Source organism: Podarcis muralis, chromosome 5 (genome assembly GCF_964188315.1).
Source record: "Podarcis muralis chromosome 5, rPodMur119.hap1.1, whole genome shotgun sequence".
NCBI classification, from domain to species: Eukaryota; Metazoa; Chordata; class Lepidosauria; order Squamata; family Lacertidae; genus Podarcis; species Podarcis muralis.
The window spans coordinates 41,523,656-41,547,311 of record NC_135659.1 but is presented as its reverse complement, the minus strand read 5'-3'; the positions used below and the strand labels follow the sequence as shown (position 1 = coordinate 41,547,311).

The 23,656-nt window shown below is 45.1% G+C and overlaps 1 protein-coding gene and 1 long non-coding RNA gene across 4 annotated transcripts in view; one reads left to right on the top strand and one right to left on the bottom strand.

The window, feature by feature from the left end:
• The window catches only part of KANK4 (KN motif and ankyrin repeat domains 4), a 47,051-nt gene extending 35,369 nt beyond the window's left edge, over positions 1-11,682 (bottom strand). Inside the window, exon 1 of one of the 3 annotated variants that reach the window (XM_028733246.2) lies at positions 11,440-11,682. The gene's annotated coding sequence lies outside the window, so the exon portion shown is untranslated. The remainder of the gene's footprint in view (positions 1-11,439) is intronic. The other 2 variants (XM_028733245.2, XM_028733241.2) reach the window with 2 other exon arrangements.
• An 89-nt stretch (positions 11,683-11,771) lies between these two features.
• On the top strand, positions 11,772-12,804 carry LOC114598907 (uncharacterized). Its single transcript, XR_003707187.2, has 2 exons — positions 11,772-11,895; positions 11,970-12,804. It is a non-coding gene; the product is annotated as an uncharacterized LOC114598907 (long non-coding RNA).
• Positions 12,805-23,656: the final 10,852 nt, after the last annotated feature.

Genomic DNA, 23,656 nt, shown 5'->3' with positions numbered 1-23,656 from the left:
TTGCTACAGGCTGAGGTTTCCTCGGGAATCTTTGGTGGAACGTTTCTATTAAAACCTCGTCATTGACCTCCCCTGCAGTCACCCAGGTGTTTTCTGACTCCGGTTCCCCTTCCCACGCCACCAAATACTCCACCTGATTTCCCTTCCACCTGGAATCGAGGATTTCCGCTACATGGTTGCTGTTTTCCCTTTCTTCTAAGGCGGGTTCCCTGGCGTGCTCCCCTTCACATCCCCCCCCTGTACGGTGACAGTAACGACCTGTGGAACACTGGGTGCAATTTCATGTGGTTGGGTAACCGGAGTTTGAAAGCCACTGGGTTGATCTGCTGAATGACCTCAAAGGGTCCCAATCTTTTGGGTCTCAATTTCTTACAACCCCCTTTGAACGGCAACCCTTGGGTTGACAGCCACACCTGATCCCCCACCCTTATGGTTTCACCTTCCCTTCTGTTCTTGTCTGCCTGCTTCTTATATTGTGCCTTGGCCCTTTCTAAGTTGAGCTGGAGCTGATGATGGATCGCTTCCATCTCTTCTACAAAATGTTCAGCCGCTGGGATGCTCCATCTCTCCCCTCCATCCCCTGGAAATGCCCTGGGGTGACACCCGTAATTAGCCAAAAAGGGGCTCATCCCTGTGGACACATTCTCCGCATTATTGTAGGCAAATTCTGCCAGCGCCAACTTTTCGACCCAGTCGTTCTCTCTGTCATTGACATAACACCTCAGATATTGTTGGAGGATGTCATTTGCTCTTTCCGCCTGCCCGTTGGTTTCAGGGTGCCGGGCAGTCGAAAAATTGACTTCCACGTGCAGCAAGCTCATGAGCTTCCTCCAGAACCTGGAAGTAAATTGTTTGCCCCTGTCTGAGATCACCCTCAAGGGGGCGCCGTGCAACCTAAAGATGTGTTCTACAAACAACTTCGCGGTTTCTTCCGCTGTGACTGCATGTGAGCATGCTACAAAGTGGCACATCTTAGTTAACAGGTCTACTACTACCATGATGGCTGTTTTCCCCTTGGACTTCGGCAGATCCGTCATAAAATCTATCGATACCGCTTCCCAGGGCCGTTCAGGCGTGGGTAATGGTTCTAATAACCCTGCCAGCGCCCTTCTTTCCCCTTTGGCTCGCTGACATTGGTCACACCCTCTTACATACTCCCTTACATCTTCCCTCACCTTGGGCCACCAAAATTCCCTGGTAACCAACCACATGGTCTTGTGTTGCCCAAAATGTCCCGCCGTGGGGCTATCGTGCAACTGCTTGAGTACTCTCCCCCTCAATTCACCTTCGGGTATATACAGTGCCCCTTTGTAATACAATGCCCCATTTCTTTCCTCAAAACCTCCGGGGCTCTCGCCCTCCCCCCTGAGACCTCTGAGCTTATCCTGGGCATATTCATCATTTTCCATTTCCTCTACCAGTTCTCGTTGCCCCACCAACGCCGCCCCACACACCCAGCGGTCCTCAGGGATGACATGTCTCTCTTCGATTGCCCCCTCCCCCTCCAAATACTCTGGTTTGCGTGAGAGAGTGTCCGCCCTGACGTTCTCTGGGCCTGGCACATAACAAATTTCAAAATGGAATTTGGAGAACTCCTGTGCCCATCTCACTTGTCGTTGGTTGAGCACTCGAGCCGTTCTCCAATACTCTAAATTCTTGTGGTCGGTGCACACTTGCACCTTGTGTTGTGCCCCAATTAATAAATGTCTCCACCTCCGGAACGCTTCGTGAATGGCGAGTAGTTCCCTGTCATACACCGTGTAGTTCCTCTCAGATTTATTCAGCTTCCGCGAGAAGAAGGCACACGGTCTCCACTCCGACGTACTCCTCCCCGGTTGAAGAAGCACCGCCCCTACCGCCCGGTCGGACGCATCGGTTTCCACTCTCATTGGTTTTCGTAAATCCACATGCAGAAGTTGTTCTTCCGAGGCGAAAGCCCTTTTCAGTTCTTCAAATGCTCGCTCCGCCTCCGCCGTCCAAACAAATTTCTTCTTGCTGCTGAGGCAGTCGGTGATGGGCGCCGTCAAGTGGGCAAAGTTCTTGATGAACTTCCGATAGAAGTTCCCAAACCCCAGGAATCTTTGCACATCCTTCTTGGTCTTCGGTGTCTTCCATTCCAGTACCGCTTGGACCTTGCCTGGATCCATTGCCAATCCCTTGTCTGACAAGCGGTACCCCAGGAATTCTACCTCCTTGGTATGAAACTGACACTTCTCCAGTTTCACCCACAGCTGGTTGGCTTGCAGCCTGCCCAACACTTCTCGAACGTCCCTCACATGCTGCTCCTCATCCTCCGAATATACCAACACGTCGTCTAAAAAGGCCACACAATTCTTGTAGAGCAAAGGTCCCAGGACGTGGTTCATAAAGGCTTGAAAGCACGCCGAGCCTGCTTGTAGACCGAAGGGCATCACGAGGTATTCAAAGGCTCCCAAAGGGGTGAACATGGTGGTCTTCCATTCATCCCCCTTCCTTATGCGTATCAGGTTGTACGCCCCCTGCAGGTCCAGTTTTGTAAAAATCTTTCCCTTCCTCACCCTGGTCAAAATGTCATCAATTTGGGGCATAGGGAAAGCCAGGGGTTCCGACACTGCATTCAGGGCCCTAAAGTCCACTACAAGCCTCGGCTTATCTGTGTTTTTTTTGTCCACAAAAAACACTGGGCTGCCCCCCACCGCTCGGGACTCTCTGATGAAACCTCGTTTCAGGTTTTTGTCAATGAACTCCCTCAACTCCTGCATCTCCCTGTCTGACATGGCGTACAGCTTGCCCACTGGGAGTTGGGCCCCAGGGAGTAGATTGATTTGACAGTCAAAGGGTCTGTGCGGCGGCAGTTTGTCTGCTTCCCTTTCGCTGAATACGTTGCTCAGATCTGCGTATTGCGGGGGCACCTTCCCTTTATCCGTTACTTCCATCCCGGCTAGGGTGACTCTGGCTCCTCCCGGAACCTTCCCCTCTTTGCAGTGTTCTAGGCAATGCGCTGACCCAAAGGAGACCACCCTCTGATGCCAGCCCACTAGCGGATCATGTAGCGCCAGCCAGCTCATCCCCAAAATGATGGGAGCTCCTCCCAAGGTGGCCACGTTAAACGCTATCCGTTCGGTGTGCCTTGCCACCCTCATTATCATCGGGACAGTCTGTTGGCTAACTTCTCCTCCCAACAGCTCTCTGCCGTCAATCGTGGTCACCTGCAAGGGGTTACTTAAAGGGATGGTCTGTATCTGGTGCTCAGCTGCAAACTCCTTACTCATAAAATTACAGGAGCTGCCTGAATCCAAAAGCGCCTTGATCTTTAGTGGGTGTCCGTTTGGCAGCTCTAGTAACACCTCTATCACTAAAGCAGGTCTGGGAGGTTCCGGCGTGGGCACTTTCACTGCTCTTTGGCCTGGCTGCTGTGCCCCGACGGTGGCAGCCAGGCGTTGGCTTTTACTTGCTCCTTGCCTTCCTCCTCTTTTTCCCCAACAGCTCCTGCCATCCCTTGCCATTCCTTTCTTTGTGGGCAGACTCTGGCAAAGTGCCCTGGCTGTTGGCAGAGATAACATTTCTTGGCGCTCTTTCCCTCCTTCTTCTGCCCTTCACTGGGATTTGAAACCGCGCGCCCGCGCTGTTCCAACTTCCATCGGCTCTGCCGGCGGGAAAGGTGGCTCTGGAATGTCTGGAATGCGGAACTCCCTCCAACGTTCCCCTTTCCCTTCCCGCTTTTCCAAAGCCCTCGCCTCCTGGCGTGCTCCTATGGCCAGCGCGGATTTGGTCAGCTGGTCCATAGACTCCGCCCTGGGCCCCCGGGAAAGTTCATCTTTCACGGCCGAAGAAAGCCCCTCTTTGAAAAGCATCTGGATGGGTTCCGCCGATAGATCCCACCCCAATTTATGAATCAGCATGGTAAACTCAGTCCAGTACTCACGGACAGATCGGCTCCCCTGTTTGCAAGCCATTAACTGCCTTCGCACCACTCCCTGCTCAATGTCGCTGGAAAACATCAGGTCCATGGCACGAAAAAACTTCCTCGTGTCCTTTAGGATCTCATTATTCACTGCCATCAGGGGTCTAACCCAGTCCTTTGCTCCCGATTCGAGATGGCCAATCACAAAAGCCACTCGCGATTCCTCGTCGTGGAAGTCATCAAACTGCAGGTTGAGAGCATATTGCATCTCTGTTCTAAAGGCATGATAGTTCCTGGGATCCCCCCCAAACTTCTGCACCATCCTGGCACCTTTCTGGCGAGCGGGGTGGTTTTCTCCTTTCCCTTTTCTGCATCCTGAGCCCTCCTCTCCTCGAGCCTCGCCGTTTGCAGCGCAAGCTGGATCTCCAATGCCCTGTACCTTTCTTCCAGGCTTGGACCCCCTCCAGCTGCTCCTGCTCCTCCGGTTCCGGCTGGGTCGCTCATGATGCCTCTCCCTGCACAAGCTGGCTTTCGAGGACTTTCGGATTGCTGTAATGGGATGATGAGCTGCTTGTGCGTAAAATGCAAGTCCCTCAGAGTTTGATCAGGTTTTCAAACCTCTGCCTGTGACGGAGCCCCTCCGGCATGGCTGCGTCAGTCGCTAGCAGAATCCGAAAGTGGTTGCTTTCGGAATCGTTTCCAACATAAAAGCTCCTTAACGGAAACACGTCTTCTGGACTCTCGGCGTGACAGTTTCCGGCGAGGAGTGGGTGTCCCTATAGGAGGTCCTGAGACCTCCCCACTGTTTTCGCGGGAAGCGTCTCTGAGCCATCCCTCCGACTCACTTTCCCTTGGAGTTCCTCCTCTCCCCCTACTGGTTCCCTCTTCAGCTGCTATGTCTCTCTCAACCTCAGTGAGCCTTTGCACCTCCTGTCCTTCCGATGGCAGTTCCCTGACAGGTTTATATACCACACTTCTTCATAAGATCTCAGGGTGGTTCACATAATAATTTTGATTAGTTTCATAAATATGAAAACACATACGGTGTTATTCAGCTAGGGTTTACTCACAGCAGACCCACTGAAATTAAATGAGCATGACTAAGCTAGGGGCATTAATTTTAATAGGTCTACTCTGTATAAAAGTTAGCTTGAATACCACTCATATGATATTGCAAAACAAACACAGCGTTTCAGAGACTTTAGGCACATTAGTTAAAGCTCCTGCCCATCATAATTTCACCAGTGTTTCAACTTGAGAGTATTTTTTATACAGAGCATACACCACAAATTATTCCTTTCTTCTGCCACATAAGGTTAAATACACCACCTCTAATGTTCCAGTTAAACTCTAGACTAACAAAACTCTTGGAGGCATAGAAGGGTTCCTGAATTTGAGACTCCCCCAGGAGACTCCATGCACTGCATGGACTTCGTGCTTTATTAACCCATGAAATAAATTTCCTTGGGCAAAGATGCCCTTTAGTTTCTGCCATTATAAGGAGATTAAACAAAATTAAATAAATCAGATAAGCTGTGAGCAATTATTCCATACAAAGTTCTGTGTTAGAAGGCTCACTCTCCTTGACTAATACTGTTCTGAAGTTCCTTGGACTCTGCAACAGCTGAGCTGGACTCTAGAGCAAAGGTGACTTGAGAAACCTCCCTCCTATGGCCCCTACTGATATACTAGAGAAGTAAAGGTTTAGAAAGAAACCTCCTTACAGTTATCAGGCAGCTCCTGCAAGATGCTTTCACGTGGCTATGAGAAGGCAAATCCTTTGCCGTGTGTACCGTTTTGAGTACTGAACTATTTGGAAATTAGTCATGAAACATCTGTCACAGCCATGTGCCAGATGGGACACTGATAGTGAGAAGCACTGGGAAGCAAACAATGGAAGAGATTTCCAAGGAATGGAACTGGTGTTGCTGTGATCGGCTACTGCCTGTGTGCTTACTTCCACACTCCTATTCAACCCACACATTTGCAGCATGTGCAACCTGCACCATGAGACTCCTCAGTTGTGACTAGTGACTACACTATTAAACATGACAAACCGGAGATTTTAAAAAATCAGCCCCTGGTGGTAAGCTATATTTATCACAGGGCACTCCTTAAATTTCTAAATCATTGTTGTTGTTTGTCTATGGACCTTATGAGACTTGGATAAACAAAGCTGGCTGCTGTGTAATTAACTCGGAATACTTTAATGCGAACTCAATTACTTTCAAAATAATTGGCAAAACCTCCACTGAGTCCATAGGTAGTTAAATAGCCATTTAACAAGATGGCAGTAATGACTATACACAGCCATCCATTTTTGACTTAAAATGCCATTTTCTCCTTATACGTAGGGCTGCTTTGATTGAAAGTCTTCTGAGCAGATTCTCAGGCATATAATGCCCCTCTCCAAAATTCTGAGGGGGGAGTGTGGCTAAATGTTTTGTAGAAACAAACAAACAAACAAATAAATAAACAAACAAACCCCTGACCTATCTCCCATTAGGATATAGTTTGCAAAATCATTTCTGTATTTCATTCTGTTGCATCCTTTAACAGGTTCTGGCAAAGAGAAAAAGCAAGGCATTTTCTAAAGAGTAAATCATTAACCCACTGAAGTCAACGACAAAGCTCCCATTGACTTCTCTGGGATAAGAACTTGGACGTCAGACAAAGGCAACCTTGCCTCTCCCAAACTAGCTTATCCTTTAGTCATATATAGCCTTGAGTGCAGGTCAGCACTTCCCAACACACCAAATGCTGGGAGAATTATGTTTTTACAAAGCTAGACAAAAATGCTGTTTTGTTCACACCATGAATTGATGGCACAGTAGAAGTTCTGTTATGCAGACAACTGGAGAACAATGTCTATAATAAATATGCAACGTTGAGTGGTTTCCAATGAGTTTGTTTTGTGTGGTTGATACTTAGATTCTGCTGTCCATCATGCACATTGTTCTATGTCCTACATATGGCAATCCAGCAAAGTTAAGACCAACAGGTAGAACAGCCTTCTGTGACCTTGGGCTCCCCACCCCCCAATGTTTCTAGCTACAGCTTCTATCATCCTGGCTGTTGGCTTGGGCTGAGGGGGACTGGAGTCCCAAATATCTGGTGGGCACCAAGTTGGGGAACACTTGTCTGGAATGACCCTCTGTCTGTGAGACAGCTTTCTGCCCCCATAAACCTCAGGTACAGTATGTGAACACCTTTGCAGAAGTGGGCTCCTGCTTTCTATGAAAATTAGTGGTTTGATGGGTATGACTTGTCTTCATAATTTCCATATTGTGATCGTGGAACAAGACAAAAGCAGAAAGGCATGTTCATCATGTGGAATAGTGGAGGTTGAGCGGGTGGGGAAAGAGGCCTGCAAACCTTAACCGTGTTTTTTAAGGAGTCACTTGGGACCCAAAAAAGTCTCCACAGACAGTTCAGCCTGGACCTGCGAAGTTATTAAAAACTGAAATGAGTGTTTGATTTAACATGGGCATTTTTTATAACCTCTGCGAAGAGGTTTTGAGAATCTAACACCTGTTTCTGCTATCAGCATTTAAATGCTAAGGTGCCTCCATTTGAGCCGGTGCTATCACACAGGTTTTAGACTAATTTGTGACCAGAATTAAGTGCCTCGTCTTTAGCTCGCCCTACATGTTTCATGATGATTAATGGCCCAATTGGTTTGGGATGGGAGCCACATATATCCTGCTCTGCCAAGTGGAGACTGCCACTTAAGGAGGCTGCGCTTTGCTTATTCTTTATCGGTATTCGACTCACCAGCCGACATTTCCTTGTCTTGTAACCAAAATGGTGTCAAACAGACATCACCAAGAGATAAAGGTTAAAAGGCAAAACCCAGCCCGCACCAAATATCAGCAAAAGTCACTTCCTAATGACAATCCTCACTGAACATTTGTTCTGATGTGTTTACAGTAATGTTATATGACACATGACAGAGCCTGTGTGGTGTAGTGGTTAAAGTGTTGGACAAGGACTTGGGAGACCAGGGTTCAAATCCCCACTCAGCCATGAAGCTCATTGGATGACCTTGGGCCAGTCATTGCCTCTCAGCTGACCTACTTCACAGGGTTGTTGTGGGGAGTTAATTGCAGAGGGGGGAAACCAGGTACGCCACCTTGAGCTCCTAGAATTGTATCGGGGGGAACATTGTACCAGGGAGAATATGAAAACATGGCAGTGAAGAAAAAGAAAATATTGATTTGTAAGCATACTCTTAATCTCTTAATTCTGAGAAATTTCTTAATTCCCCAGAATTATGTTGGTCCTACACAATGCTTTGAAGTAAATTGTTTATTCCCTCATTTGGCAGATAACCGCACCTAAATATTTTGGCTGAACAGGCTCTCATAGGCCCAAGAGTGTGGGAGGTAAACCTTTCGTAGGAATCTGAATTTCTCAACTCTGAACTCTACAGAATGTAGTGACCCAATTCGGACTTCGTGTGCTTCAGTTCTGCTCCCCTCCGTTTGTTCACACCCACCCGGGCTCACTTGTACAAACAAGTCTCTATGCAATCTAACCAAACTACTTCTCTCACAAACAAGAGAAAGGAGGGGGGAATGGTACAGTCATTCCACTTCTAAACGCTGCAATATAGCAATGAAAGGCAGCGAGACGAGTACTCTCTATTCATAAGCATGCATTTAGGTTTTGGACTACAGATTATTTGCCAATTATATTTTTATGAAGCCGTTTTGAGTCCTGTGGAGACTTCTTGACTTCAGAGAAGGAATGGGAAGAGTGGAACCTGATTCTGGGGAGGGACCCAGTGGTCTGGGAGGTGCTGACCCATATCGTGGAGAGGCACTTGTTCAGAGAAAGCACCCCCCCCCCAAGCACTGAGGGAGAGCTGCCTAACAAGGCCTCAGCTCCACTTGGCGGCCAGTGAAGCACTTCCCACCCCCAAGGAAGCACCTGAGCCTAGAGTGGATAGTGAGCTGTCAACTGCTCCCATCTCCAAGAATGCATCACTGGTTGTGCCAGCGCAAGTGGACCCAGCCTCCTGACAGCTTTAGAAACTGAACTATGAAAGCTAGGAGCTAAATGGCACCTTAAACCTAGGTTATGGGCACAACAACGGAATGTCTAGGCACACCTTTTTTATATAACAAGAATACAAAGCTGAAAATCAATGGACTGCAGCTAAAATACTATGTTTATTTTTCACATGGTCTAGTCCTTCCCCTGCCCACCCCCCTAATATTCTTAGGAGGGTCTCTTCTCCAGTCTTCAGAGAGTAGTTGGACGCGGGGAGGCAGAAAAAGGTCCTCCTTTCCTTCCACTCTGCAGTTTTATTCTGAAATCTTAGTCGCAAGTACTGTGCCCAGAGCTCAGAAACTGCTCGCGTTAATGAAATTCCCTGTCGCAAAATGCTCCTAGAACAATGGGAGTTTCAAAACACTGCTGGTAACCTGACCTATGTCTGGACTGTGCAGCGCGGCCATCTTTGGAATAACACCCTTAGTAGTAACCAAGCCAAGAGTCCCAAGTCCTGCGTTGACTAGTGGGAGCCTGGACAGTTTGGAACAACAGCACTAAATCAAGGGTGGGGAACCTCATGCCTAGAGGCCAATGTGGCTGACCAGACCTATCGCTGTAGCCCTCAGGAATCTTCCCAGGCCGTGTCTCCTGTCAGGCCTCAGACAGTCTCCACAGGCCAGGTGCTTACCAGCCCTACAATAAACACTCTTCGAGTGCTTTTGCCTGGCTGGGATGCGTCCCTGAACTGCGCATTTGCCTATTGCTTGGGAGATACGTGTGAGTATAGAAATACCTGAATTTCGCATGGCTGGAATGCAGCCTATGGCAGAAAGATAAGAGTCACATCCAGTGTTTCATCTACTTTTATCTCGAAACAGGCCCTCAAGCTGGACAGAGCGGCTTGCAGGACCATATGCAGCCCTCAGGCCTGAGTTTAGCCGCCCTTGCTTTAAAAGGTAAAAAAGCTGGAAACTCAAGGAAGCTTTTCCTTCTCCTCCAGCAATAGCTAGCTATTTAAGAACATCTTTTTTTGTTTTCCTTCCGTATTTCATTCTTTAAAAGGAAGTGTGTGCTTCCCTTGCCCCACCAGTGCAGGAGCGCACATCTCTTGTTTCAACAATAAATAAATTAGTAAAAGAGGAATCAGGCTTCCGCGAAACAGCCGTAATACTAAGAGGAAACTTGCCATCCCTCTGCACATCTGCAGAATACATTAGGCTGGGAAAAGAAACCCCTTGGTTTTGGACAAAGGAGTTAAAAAGAGAACCGGAAGGGAATTGTGAATCCCTTGGCACCTGTCTGTTCTTTGTATGAAGTATCAGGTATGTAAGTCGCTCTCTGCCCCTGGAACAGGTAATCTATACGTTCACATAAATAAATGCCAGGATGCTATCAGGAGGGATGAACTGAGGAGGCGTGTCTGACCATCAATAGTTGTAAGAGTTTGCTATCCACAAACGAGTCCAATCACACAATACCTGTGCTTTCAATTCAAATAAAACAGCAATTACATCAAGGGAAGGGGATTGTGAGGTTGTTTCTGACATGTCTATGATTCCATGTCAAAAATTAGGACTTGTGATGTAGCCCCGACTCTAGAAATTATTTAAATCAGATACTCTTCTGGAGCCTTCCCAACACAAAATCACTGGTATTCTAAATACAACAGAACCTGCGCCTCTCCCCACAACCAGACACTTTAAAGATGCAGAAGTTGAATGGGTGGGATGACTTGCTGAGGAGAAAGCACTCTGTGCTTGCTCAGGAGCACTCTTTCTATCTTTCTCCTTTCATGCATCTGAGGTCTGAGTCCCTACCCTGTTTAAACCGATCGGGAGGAGAACCCGAATCGCACCAGCAGACAAACGAGCTGAGCAAGGTAAAAAAGAAAGGCACCGACAACGGGAGATCTGCTGAACTCAGCAAGTGACAAGGAAGACCCATCAGTGGCGCTGAGCTGCGCTTCTCTTAGAGTCGGGCTTTTCCTGTCCTTGGTTTTCAACACGGCAGGGACAGATTACATTTCTTCCCTTTGAGCATGATCCTGTAGGGGGCAGCCGCTCCATGCCAGGAAGCGAGCACTTTGGGAAGCAGCAAACTGCCCAAGGAAAAAGAGTCCTTATCATCACCATTCATGATGATGATGATGATGATGATGATGATGATGATGATGATGATAATAATAATAATAATAATAATAATAATAATATAATAGAGCCTCAGTTCGCATTTCTCCGGATAAACCGACTCGAAGCTGCGTTCTCGCGCTGCGCAGCTTCAGTCCCGCCACCATCGACTCTCCCCCAAATTTCTTCGCCGCACCCACACCCCCTTTGAGCCTCTTGCTCTCTCTCTCCCATCCTTATTTCTGGCCAGCCTGTTCTAAGATCGGAAGATCCCGGTCTCTTGGCGATCGAGCCCCGGGAGCAAAATGTTTTTTAAAGTCCCATTGGTCCTTTGCAATGGGGCGGCGGCAGCAGCAGCAGCGGCAGCCCAGACCTTGAGCTCTGCCGGCGCGGAAGCGAAGGCGCACAAAGAAGGAGGCAAGTTTCCTTTACCTGGGCCCCGTGGCTGGGACTGCAGCTGGCCGGAGTGAGCCCCCCGGCCGCGCCGAGGAGGTGTCCGTCCGGGGCTCCTTTGCCCTCCTGCGCCGGCCGGGGTTGGGGCGGCTGCTGCTCCTGCAGCTCCCCTCCCTGGGCCGGCTGCACAGCGCTCTCTGGAGTCCGGCGAGGTGCTGGAGAAACAAGCGGGGCTTCTTTGCAGAGTTTATGAGCCTCCTCGCTCGCTGCAGGGGAAAATCTGCCCACAATGCTCTGGCGTTGCAAAAGAGAGAGAGAGACGCTGCCCCCTCCCCTGCGCTGCTTCGGCTGGCGCGCACAGAGAGCCACCTCTCGTGATCACGTTAAAAGGAAGCATTCGAGTGTCCTATATGTGTGCACGCATCTCCTTCGTGGCCGTTGGGCTTACGTGTGCTTATTTCGAAGTGAGCCCCGCGAAAAGCCGTGAGAGCAAAGGTAGTTAGGGCAGAGTTATTGGGGCGGGGCGGGCTTCGCAGATCGTTCCCTCTGACCTTTCCTTTTCTCTCTAGCATTTCTAGCCCGCCCTTCTTCACCCCAAGGACTTCAGGGTCGCCTCTTCATTCCTCGCATTTTTAACCCTGTTCCAACAACAACCTTGTGATGTAGGGCAGGCTGAGAGACGGTGACCGAGCCAAGGTGGTTTTTGCGCCTAAGGGGGTTTGAACCGCATTGCTGCCCTTTCTTCCTGCTCCTTTTCAAAGTGCATTCTGGAGATAATTTCTATCTAGAGGCTGCAATTTGCATGCAAAGGTTCGGAATACTTCAAACGGTGACCGTGACTGCAGAACTTAATTGCAGCAAACAGAGCTCCATTGTGATCCAGAAGTCAATTGTTTGGAATACAGTACTGGGGTTCATTCTTGGAAGGTGTAATAAATATAATGACAATGCTTTTGAGCAAGAACAGTGCCCATATCTAGGTCCACCTCCTTTGGGATTTTCACACACCTTTTCATATAGTGTGTGAACCGGCTTCCTGCCAGCAACAGTGGAAGTTAAACCAGTTAATATCTTTTATGGGACAAACATCTTTTGGCATCTAAGTGTGCAAGTTTTGAAGTTACAGAAGACTTCAGCAAACAAGATTTTTCTCATGTTGTATATATATTCCATCTGAAACAATATGCTCACGGATAAGCGCTTCTTAGAACAATAGTGCCTTAACCGTGTCACTACCAGCTTCAAAGCTCATAATCCGGCCAGAGTAGGGAAACTTGATATCTGTGTATGTAAATATTTGGAGAGGATAAAATATGTCTGAGAAAATTTCAAATCTCGCCTTTATACATGGATATGTTTCCAATAGGCAGGAGTCCCTGCTCAGCCATGAAGCTCATTGGGTGACTACGTCCAGTGTCCTTTTTGCAGCCAAAAGTACTTCACAGGGTTGTTGTGAGGATCTCTCTCTCTCTCTCTGTGTGTGTGTGTGTGTGTGTGTGTGGCATTGTGCAGGAATAATGGGATATGTACAGAACACAATGTACTTTTTCCAAGATTTTGTTTTTTTAAAAAACTGAGTTAGGTTGCAGTCCTGTACAGTACACATTATATTCATATTGAATGTAGTAGGATTGGCTTCTGAGTAGACATACACAGGATGGTGCTCTAAGTACATTGTTGTCAAGCTGCGGGTTTGCACATGCTAAAAGCGCATTCAAAGCACATTATTTCCCTCAAATAATTTTGGGCACTGTTGTTTGTGAAGGGTTCCTGCTAATTGTAACCCTGACTGCGTTCAGTCCACACTTACTCCATTATCCTGAAATTATCCTTACCTGGTAATTTCCAGGTTTAATGTAATCTTTCCAGGATCTAAATGCTACTTCTGGGAAACTAGTGGAAGTTTGACACTTTTTTCTGTGTTATTTGTTTCATCCGTTTGCAAGCTTGTTATCTTGGAAAAGCCTTGAAGTTTTGCAGTGCAGTATCACATGATGAAAGTTGGGGAAGTATCCTAACGTTGCATTCTTTCCTGCCATTTAAAACTTAGTCTGACATGGTAAATCACTCAGAAAACCACAGTTCTGTAACTCAACAGGTACTGCAGTGTAAAAGGAACATGAGAAATCAAGACCGAAGCTCTAGCATTATAACCAATCTGAATGCAGCGTTCCAGCAACCCTTAACAAACTACAATGCCCAGAATTCTTTGAGGGAGGAAATAGGTTTTGAATGTGCTGTAAAGGTGTAGTTTGCACACAGCCATTCACTGATGAATGCTGCAGAATAAAACTACAATGGATGCTGACCCTACACTAGGAATATGCTTCTACTGTGGTTATGACCAATTAAGTATATGACTATTCTTATTTATTTTATATATATGAAAATGTACAAACTGCTTGTTCATAAAAATATCCTAGAATATAGTAGGATGCCCAAAGAAGCCTATGAAACAACAAGCTTTTTAAATACATGGTAGGTAAAGTAGTACCATCCATTTCAAGGAAGCCTTCATAGAATTGCATGACCCATGTAGGTCACAATGTTGTCATTTCATAAGTATTGTGCCACGTACCAGAAAAGTGGTTGGTGCAAAAGCTTAATGCCATGGTGTATTAGCCCAGCACAACTTTGGACCCCAATACATGCATGCTGTGACTAGGAAGCACATGAGGCTGCCATTGTGGTGAGCAATAGGCCATCTGAACTCCCTTTCCATGTGCAGAACTGGAATTCCAGAAGTCATTGCAAGACAGTCTTCTCAATGTTGAGGAAATACCCAGATATTTGCCCAGCTATGTCCTTTTTCCATGAGCAGAAGGGAGAAGAGAGCTACCACAGATCTTTTCAGTGGCCAGTACCAAACTGTGAGTGGGTGGGGTCCTATCAGTGGCGTAGCGTGGGGGATGCAGGGGGTGCCGGCCGCACCGGGCGCAACATCTGGGGTTAGGGCAAATCCACGGGTTAGGGGGCGCAAATCCACAGGTTAGGGGGCGCAAATTACTTGCCTTGCCCCGGGTGCTGACAACCCACGCTACGCCGCTGGGTCCTATAAAATGGTCCACACATTTTTCAAGCATCTTTGGATGCCCTCTGGTCTATCTACTCTTTCAAGTAGCCTCTAGGCTTTAACAGACTGGAACATGGACCCAAGCTATCATTGCCAAACATATGACAAGTGGGAAACATCTTGAGATAGTTGCCTCTTGCCATTTCTAAATCAGTGATTATTTCAGCTGCTGCTGCTTTTGGGTTGTCTTGTGATGCAGTTCAAACACACAGAAAGCACTTTTTAAAAAAATCTGTCTTATTACTAGGCAATAGTACACACTTAAATAAATTAGAATATGAAAACAAGCACTGTTTGCACCCAACACAACACACGGTTCACACACTTACACTGAGAATCTGACAAGACATGGCCTTGCTTGGGCTTGTGTTGTTCCAGCAATGCAAATGAGACTGTTAGGTATGCACTCTGTTTTGCTCTTTGGCCTTCTGTCTGCTCCTGGACAGGAGACACTTGGCAGTCGTATAGCAGTGCTCTCATTAATGCAAGATCAGGTTCCCAGACACACCAAGTCCCACTCATCAATCTTTCTCCTTATACTGAAACCAGCAATGCAATGCTACTCCGGTGCTAAGAGCAAGATGCCCTAGAAGGGGGAAATTCATCCTTCCCAACTTGTTTCTCAGCAATAAACTATTTATGGCTAAAAATACGTTTTCTTTTCTCCTGAGTCAAATGTGCTCCTGAGTCAATCCACCCAATATAGTTTCACAAGATATACAGCATTAGTTGGCCCAGTTATGCAACAAAGGTACTATTTCCTAGACTTAGGTGTTGCTGGTCTTCTTGCAAATTGAACATGTGAGGTTAGATTGCTATGCAAGCTGCAGGAATCAAAGAGCAAAGCTTAATAAAACAGAAACCAAAGATAGTAGAACCTGAGGCTCTTGAACCTACAACCCTCAGATTGTCATGAACTGGCAGGACGATAGTGAGGAGGAGGAGGAGGAAGAATATCCTGGCGAGGGGTGAGGCTGGGACTGGGACAAACCAGAGCAAGCAGGGGATAGGGAAGGAAGGACTGTACTCACAAGGTGATGTAGGATGGCAAGGGGATGGCTGTCAGTGCACAGGAACCGGAGCAGCAGGACCCATCATGAACACAGTGGGCTCTGAGGCGTAGGGAGCAGCAGGAGTGGCGCTGTAGGAGGCTGAGGTAGGCAATAGCCCACAGCCCAGCTCCCTAGTTGGCCAGGTGGGGCTCGCTAACTCTGGGAGGAAGTGTGTGATAGGCTCAGAACAGGTGAGAACTGCCTCATCAAGCCCAGATGCTGCGATGCTGCAATCAGCATGCAAAGTGCAAAGAAGGAAGCAGAGCTGAGGTGCTGTGTCTGCTTAGCTGCCCATGTTGAGGCACTTTGGCTTGGATGTTCCTGGATTTCTCTGGGGTTCTGCTTTGGGTTTGACTCTGAACTGTATGCTGATTGTGGAACTTCAGACTTGGCTACTTGGACCTGGACTGTGTTTCCTGGACTTTGGACTTGGCTTGTGTGGCTGCATGACCCCCAGATTTTGGACTTTGGGTGCAACATTTTGACTTGCTGCCAGGTAGGCCAGGGGTTCAAGACACAGATTAAGAGTCTGATGCTTTACCGACTGAGCTATCATTACGCTTTTTTAAAAATGCAAGAAAGTGAGAGTTTAGGATTGAGACTAAAGTAGCCATTTGCACTAGTTTGCAGAGGACAGGGTTGTTACTGAAGGATTGTCTGACCCAAGTCTGGTTTAAATATAATTCATCAGAAAAAAGGAGAGCAGGGTCATTGAAGTTGTCCATCAACAGCCGGCACCTAGACAACAAACTGAACAGGCAGGCAGTCTCTCTCTCTCTTTCTCTCTCTCTCTCTATAGTGGTAGATGCTAATTGTATTCAAATCTGTGTCTTTTTTTTCTTAGACATAAATGACCACCCTAAGTATTATATTCAGAGAGAGAAGGAATATTGTCAGTTTGGGAGTAAATCATACAGGGGTTTACTTACAACAGAGAATAACTTGGGATATTCATGTGTTGTTGTTGTTTTTAAAAATTAAAATTAAAAAGCTGTTTCCTTCATTTTTCAAGCTATGAGCAATACACTTGCAATGACCAATGACCATTTTTCAATTTTTTAAATATACAGCCAATTCCAGATGCTTCAGAGGTAGTATGCAATATAATTTGTGTGGTTTATCTCCAGCTTTTGGCTATCTGAGATTTATATTTATTCAAGGATAAGATCAGATGATTTGAGCCACCACTTCTGCTGCTTGGTGAATATGCAAAAAAGGAAAAAGATTATAATCTGAAATGTTAATGGAGAAAACAAAAAGTGAACATTGCTTGAGAAGGTATAGTGGATGTTTCATACATCTCAAGCTGGCTGGATTTAACACTGATTTTCACTTCTAGTCTGGAGAAATAACAGCAGCAGAGGTGTAAATTTGAACTGAAGCACTGACAAATATTTGACATCAATAACATTTTCTGACTACACCTACAGTTACTCAGGTTTAGCTGCTGTAAGGCTGTATATGCAATACTGGCTTAAAATGCATCTAGCCCTTTATTTCACAATTTGGTTGGGGGCAGAGAATGCATCCATACTCCCAACATTAGATTGTGAAGCTCTGTACACACAGTTAGCTACAATCCACATCTGTCATGGAAAATACTGTGTTCTGATGAATTTCCCCCCAAACCAGCTTTGATCTGATTTGAAAACTTCAGCCATATAAGGACATCCATGCCCATTCTCCACCCACTGGTGTGGGCAGTATTAAGTAGTGGGTGGACATAGCAGACGACACAGAGATTTCTCCATGTAGTTCTTTATAAGTAAGCTGGGACTGAACTGAACAGCAAACAGCTCAGCCGGCCTGCTTTTATAGGCAGCCGGCTGCCAACATTGTACCAACAGCAGCCCAGAGTTTCCCGCCTAAATTAACTTACCTGGATCTAAGTGATAACTATATACACAATGTGGTGGCTAGGATGAGAACTTCAATACATAACAGGCAAACATCAGGTGACTTAGAAATACAACCATACTGACTTCACTGTGTTTTTAGCCAGTAATGTGTGCACAGTCAGCATTTCAAAATGAACTACAGGGTAGATACAGGATAGCTATGGGTTGTGGTTAACATTGATTTTTAATTTTTTTAAAATATTATTTATTTATTAAACTTCTATACCACCCCTCATCCAAAGATCACAAGAACACAAAAATGCATACCATAGTAATCAACAAAAACAAGATTCCTTCTCTCCCCCCTCCCTATTTAAAAGGCCCTAGATTGTTTAATTAGTCAAAGGCCTGAGAGAAGAAGAATGTTTTTGCCTGGCGCTTAAAATTAGGGTTGCCATATGTCCTCTTTTTCATGGGTATGTAAAATGAGAGTCACCATAGCGATCCAGAGTTAAAAGTAGAAGTCAGCAAAGGTGTCCCTCTTTTTTTACTCTTCAAAATATGGCAACCCTACCTAAATATACGTAACGAAGCTGCCAGGTGAGCCTCCCTTGGGAGAGCATTCCACAAGTGAGGAGCCACCAGAGAAAAGGCCCGTTCTTGTGTTTCCACCCTCCAGACTTCTTGTGGAAGAGGCACACAAAGAAGGGCTTCAGGTGATGGCCACAGTTTGAGTCAGTTCATATGAGGAGAGGCTGCAAAGTAAATGGGTGTGTGTAGCACAGCCTAATTGTCCTTATTTTTCAACTTCACATACATCCTCAAGGGCAGATTCTCAGGCATCCTTTTCCAATATGGAATAAAGGTGGGAAGAATAACGCGAGTGATTATTTTCCTTCTGAAACATGCATTGAGAACTTGTCATGTTGAGCAGATGGGACAGAGAATGGGAAGGGTGGTGGCAGTACAAGACACCTTCTCACGAGGCCATCCTTACCTTATATTTTATGATAGTTCTGAGATGAGTATTAATCCATGAGTCAGATAAAGCAGTATTTAATCAAACAATGCTAGCAGGCAATGCAATGTGAATTGGAGGTTAAGGCTGAGTCCCACGCCTGCACTTAGGCAGTATTTCACCTTAATGAGATTACCTTCCAAGACCCCTGGGGCCTAAAGAAATTAGTAGCATTTAGTGATCTTCTTCAGCGATAGCTCTGTCTTTTGAAAATTAAAATTGATTCTTATTGTCTTGACATGTGAAGATCCAGAATGTGCCCTTTGACCTTGTATGTCTAGGGGAGCTGACAGCAGATGTGGAAGCAAAAGCTCTTATATCACCATGAGCAGATTGTGTGTCTCAGGGCCCCAAACGCAGAGGAGGGTGATAGAAAATGGGTACGCTCTACCAGGTTCTAGGGGAGCGCAGCTTGGGCTGCAAGCCCATTACTGTGAAGAGAAAAATCGAGGCTCAATGGTAAACCTTGCTTGAGAATATGTATTCAAATTCCCCCCACCCCGTATTTCCAGCATCTTAGCTGGCGGAGAGGGGAGAAGGAAGTTTAAAAAAGAAAGGAAAGGAAGTGGGATGAGGCTGGATGTTTGGAATGTGGGAGGAAAAAGGGAAGGAAGTGGGTTGGTTTGGATAGATTGTGCATAAAAAGAAGTAGGGTCCATCTGTAAAAAAGTGGGATGGCCTGCTGTTGTCCTTCAAACATTGCCTGCATCTATATGGGGTGTCCAGCTCTTGTGAGATTGTCTGGAGCCAATTTGCTTGTACGATATGCAACCAATGCAGACATGGCCAGCTACGAATATAATATCAGGCAGTCAGAAATGCAAAGAGCACAAGTAATGGGAACTAAAATAGACTAATCAATCCTTCCGTTTTTCAAATAGACAAGGATTGGAAGGGTGCCTTTGTCTGTTTAACTGCTGTTTTTGTTCCACACAATCATTTTCCTCTATAATGCACTGACATGAAGAATGTGCTTTTCCCATCACAAATGCAGTTAGGAGCAAACCTGATCTATTTTTGCTTTAAAAGTTGTGTTTGAGGGCCATTCAAATCAAAGTCGGGTAGGTTAAAAAAAGAAAGAAAGCCAAAATAATATACACTGAAAAGAGAGCTTCTGACTATCATATTTAGAGCTAATACTTTTTCTTACTCCACGTCACATTGGCAGGTAACCCTGAAGGATTTTCAGTTTGACTTGCTTATTTGAATATCTGGTAATATTTAATTTGTAGGATAATGCTTTCTTGGCACATCCGTGTTTTCTCTCTGACTCTGGAAGACTGTGGTCTGTATGTGTAAGTGGATTTAGGAGGAACTAGTGCCCCAGTCTTGTTAGAGAGATACTTCCAACAATCCAGTCTAGTGTGAAAACATTCACAAGCCAACTCTCAAAAGACCAGAAACTGTCTAACTTTATTTATTCTAGGTAAGCCTTGCAATCAATAATTTTATTTTTCCTTCCGCTTGTGGACTTGGATAGCTTTTAAAGCATTGTGAAGTTCTTCATGTAAACTTACTGCCAAACCAATTTACCTGGAGTTGCCAAGCTTTAAAAACCATGTGAGCTGTTGTGTGTATACACCAAATGTGTATACATCACACATTATATGTGTATATACCATATATTTAAAGCACATTACCCTGAAAAAGAATGCCAAGAACTGTAGTTTGCCCCTCACAGAGTCATCAGCACCCTTCAACTATGGTTCCCAAGATTCATGAGGTGTTTGCTTTAAATGTGTGTAATGTATACAGCCATCAGCCATGTAAACAACATACAAATAGTGCTATGCACTTAGAAGAACGCAGTGTAACTCTGGAATGTGAGGGTTCTTTCCTATACAGTTGTACCTTGGATACTGAACGCCTTCCAATTCAAACGTTTTGGCTCCTGAACACCGCAAACCCGGAAATGAGTGTTCCAGTTTGCAAACGTTCATTGGAACCCAAACATCCAACACAGCTTCCGATTGGCTGCAGGACTTCCGAGGTACAACTGTATTTGCAACCCTCAGCCTCCAAACTTTTACATATACTTCAGCGGGATTAATTCCGAGCAAGTGTTTCAATGCTATGTTTTAAAATCCTTCTTTTAGGAAAAATGAGTTTATATTTCTCCCAAAGTCATTTTCAATTGCCTTTGTTTTAGTTCCATTTTCTGGCTCGCAATTTATTTTCATCTGGTGCTCAGCGTGCAAAGGTTTAAGATTAAGGCTGTGCATATTTCCGTCTAAAAACAGAATGAAAAATTAAGCAATATTTTGCAGGCAGACGCAGCTATTGATAGATGTCTCAGAGAAATTGGAAACCAGCATGCTGTACCTCAGCCAGACAGAGTGATATTTATATTTGTTATAAAAAGCTATTTCATGAGGAGCATGTATTAAACTGAGCACATGGCTATACCGTTCAGAATTGGCTTAAGAATTCGATGTGCATTTATAAGGAAGTCCCACTAATTTCAGTAGAACTTTCACCAGTTAAAATGCATTTAAGATGACACATTGTGAGCTGCAACCTTAAATGTACTTGTTAGGGAATAAAGCATGGCCGATAATCGGGGATAATGGGAATTATAGCCCAACAACATCTGGCCACAGCTTTCCCATTCCTGCCCTAGTCTAAGAGTCATGGCTAGCTACCAATACTTTGGTCAATGCTTTCCTATCTTTGTGCTTTTTTACACTATATATATAGTTTATAAATACAAAACCAACAGCTTATAAAATATGTAGACAATAACAGTAGCAAATACAAAAAGATGTGTGACAAAAAGAGCAGAAGGAAAAAACTAGTGTTACTGTCTTCTTTTGCTTCCTTGAGTGGTGAGAAGTTCCAGGGGCAGCACTATGGGATTCATTTTAATTTTGACAAGAGACCACTGCAGACAAATGGTGCCTTTGTAGTATTACTTCCAATTATAAATATACAAGCAGAACACAGTGGAGGCAGACAGGTGCTCCTTTAGAGGGCAACACAGCTGCTAATTCTGCATGATTCCCAGAGAGCAGCTGCTGCTGCTGCTGCCCTCTCCAAGGCTGCAACACCTCTGTTTAGCTAACTCCAGCTGCCTCTTCTCAAAATTCAAACTGCAAAATGCTTTATTTTACCTAGCACAGTCCTTGCACTGCGCTGTCTCCGATTCCAACCCAATTGGGGATTTTCCCATTCAGGGAACCATCCATTGGTACTGAGAACTGTTAAGGTTCTTGGCAAAACTCACCTAACGTCATTGCCCCTTCCAAACGAGGCTTGGCTGCCATTACTGAAATGGATCACACTCGCAAGTTTCCTGAGGAAAAGAAAATTAGACAAGTTAACAAGAATTAAGAGCACACAGGTTAAATAATATATTTAGAAATGCGTCTCTCTTCCTTCAGGTCAGATTCCCTTTAGTGAATGAAAGACAGCATGTACCCCTTCCACAAAGCCGTTTCCCCAAACTCAGGTACATGCTTGCACAAGATCGATTTTTCTTCAGATAGCAAGCTTCTGTTCTGTCACTCACCAACATAAATTAGAATTTCTCCGACAATGGGCTCTCCTCATTATGTCATCAAATTTCTAAAATGGAGTTTCACTAACAAGTAAGGTTCTGGAGGTCCGTTCTTAACCCTGAAACTGTTCTTAACCTGAAGTACCACTTTAGCTAATGGGGCCTCCCGTTGCGTCACCACACAATTTCTGTTCTCATCCTGAAGCAAAGTTCTTAACCCAAGGTACTATTTCTGGGTTAGCGGCGTCTGTAACCTGAAGCATCTGTAACCTGAAGCGTCTGTAAGCTGAGGTACCACTGTACAGGCAATCAGCAATCAACTTGTTTTTTTCCCTCTCAGCTGATCTTGACTATACAAATGCTTGGCATTTAAAACCTGCAGGACATTTATTCCTAAGTACTGTAATGTAGCCTCAAGCCCAACCCTTCTGCTGTAGAGAGGTTATAAAAAATAATAACCCTTCTAAAAAACACCACCACTGCAAAAATACATTTCCCCCTATTGGTCACAAAAACTTTTGTCTGTGAATTCTGCTTAGGCCTCCTTTCAAAATGCCAGTGTAGTTCCAGGTGTGTTTTTTTAGATGTCACATTCCCAACAGCATCTTTTGTCATTGTTGACAGGTACGTTTATTTTTGTTCTAATAGAGGAATTCTCACCAGTCTCAAATATGAGGATTCAGAAAGATGATGATGATAATAATTTATTATTTATACCCCGCCCATGTGCCTGGGTTTCCCCAGCCACTCTGGGCGGCTTCCAACAAAGTATTAAAACACAGTAATCCAGTAATAAAATACAGTAAAGATAGCGTACGCTATTCAAATTATTAAAAATGTGTTTATGGTTGGCCAACGCTATTTACTTGATGACTTGTACTTCTGTTTGTGGAACAAATTTGTGTTAGTAGAGACTCCTGCTTAGGGTTGCCATATTCCCAAAAGTGAAATGGGGAGAAATGCGACTCTAGGCATATATTCATGAAAGTTCCAGTAAAATTGTTTCCCATTAAGATGATTATTTGCGGGGGTCTTTCTATCCTAGGCCCAGAAATGGGGGGGTGGGGAGAAAAATGTTCCTTATTACTGGCAATAAAGAGTCAAGGTGTACCAGGATTTCTTCACCTTGTGAACTCTCAGCTGTTGTGGGTAGGGAATTCCAGAAGCATCTCCATCACTCAGAAAGCAGAACCCTGACTGGCAGTGGGCCAAGATCCAAAACTAATTCCTTAAGCCAGGTTGCCTTTTCACTTGCTGCTTTTGAAACAGCAGCGCCTAATATCACATGACAAACTACATTTAAAATTGAAGGGTCTTGCTGAAGCAGTTTGTGCTACTACATGGGGATAAGATTGAATCTCGGAACCAAACCATTGAATGCACTTGCATTGTCTGAAAGATGGTGCTGCTCTATTTTTTTGTTAACATCTTTTCTGTTTAGTTCAAGCGATACGATTGGGTTAGCTTGCTTGTATTATTTTATACTATGTTTAGTTTAAGTTGTTAAATTACGTTAGTGTTGTGTTGTTTTTATACAAATCCAGGTTGGTTTTTTGTATTTATTGATATTATGTTTACGTACTTCTGTTTCTAATACATTATTGGAATCAGTTTTATTGTTTATATGTTGTGAGCTGTTTTGGGCACAGTTTTGTAGAAAAGTGGAATATAAATAAACAGATGATGATGATGATAAGTTGTTTAAGGGAAGAGGTGTCCACTGGCTTAGAATAATGTGATAGCCCTTTATATCCTGCTCACGGCTGCATACCCTCCAAC